Here is a 1,353-nt window from a genome sequence, read left to right on the forward strand (position 1 = left end):
TGTTACCGTTCTTCTGTTACCGTTCTTCTTCTGTGATGTTACCGTTCTTCTTCTGTGATGTTACCGTTCTTCTGTTACCGTTCTTCTTCTGTGATGTTACCGTTCTTCTTCTGTGATGTTACTGCTCTTCTCTGATCACAGAGAATGGCACTCTCCGCTCGTGCTATTTTTAGAACCCTTGTTGCATGACTATAATTGTGCAACATCCATTTTAGTACAAACCCTGAAAGCAGAACATATACTGTATTTTTCAATCACTTTTCAATGTCAGTATGTCTTTTTATCCTGGTTGAAGCTTGAAGAAAGCCGATCAAATAAAACTGAATTACACCAGGAGGACCACAGAACATCGTACAGTAGCTGTAACAATGACTCAAGGTTTTCCATCTTCCTCACATGGAAGGGCCATTTCTTGTCACTTTTCTGAAGACGCAACCACAGAAACCTTTATAGTTGGATTAGAGCGATGGGACGAGCTGGATTTGACCGGGCTCAGACATGAGTCGTTATCCGAACAGCGATAATTCTGCATACACACATTTTTAAATATCATTGTCAAGTTTCTTACAATGATGTAAAAACAGTTGCTCAGTCATTAAATGCATTACAAGTGAGAAGACAATGGTATCAAAATCCCCACCATTTTATCAATTACACCCACTTTCCAGTCTGTCCAAGACGTCAATGCTCCAGCCAACGATTCAACTGAACATTCGTGCATTTACCGAGACGGGTTCAACTTCACTTCAACATCTTCATGTCTGCCACTTCCAGGAGAAACGCCTGGAAGTGGCAGACATGAAGATGGTGAGGTTCTCCTTAGGAGTGACAAGGATGGATAAGATCAGGAATGAGATCATCAGTGGTACAGAACAGGTTGAACAACTGGGAGATCAATATAGAGGACACACTGAGATGGTTTGGACATGTCCAGAGGAGGGACAGTGGTTTGGACATGTCCACAGGAGGGACAGTGGGTATATTGGTAGAAGAATGTTAGAAATGCAGCTGCCAGGAAAAAGACAGAGGAGACGTATGGATGCAGTTAGAGAGGACATGGAGGTAGTTGGAGTGAGGACAGAGTGAGATGGAGGAGGATGACTTGCTGTGGTGACCCCTGAAGAAGGAAAACCTGAAAGAAGAAGAAGACGGGTCCAACTTCATGCTGGGAATGTCCTTTTCTATTAAGGTTAGATGATTGAGGGGGTATGGATTATCCATGCAACTGATATTGGTGACATCATAGGTGAATATCCCCAATTTACACGTCATTAGGCTCATAAAGAAACGCAACATGTTCTCTTTTAACTTCAAGTGAAAATGTATTTTTATTATTTTAAAAGCATTTAAAAC

This window comes from Nematolebias whitei, chromosome 1 (assembly GCF_014905685.2).
Source record: "Nematolebias whitei isolate Nwh7 chromosome 1, NemWhi1, whole genome shotgun sequence".
Classification (NCBI taxonomy): Eukaryota; Metazoa; Chordata; class Actinopteri; order Cyprinodontiformes; family Rivulidae; genus Nematolebias; species Nematolebias whitei.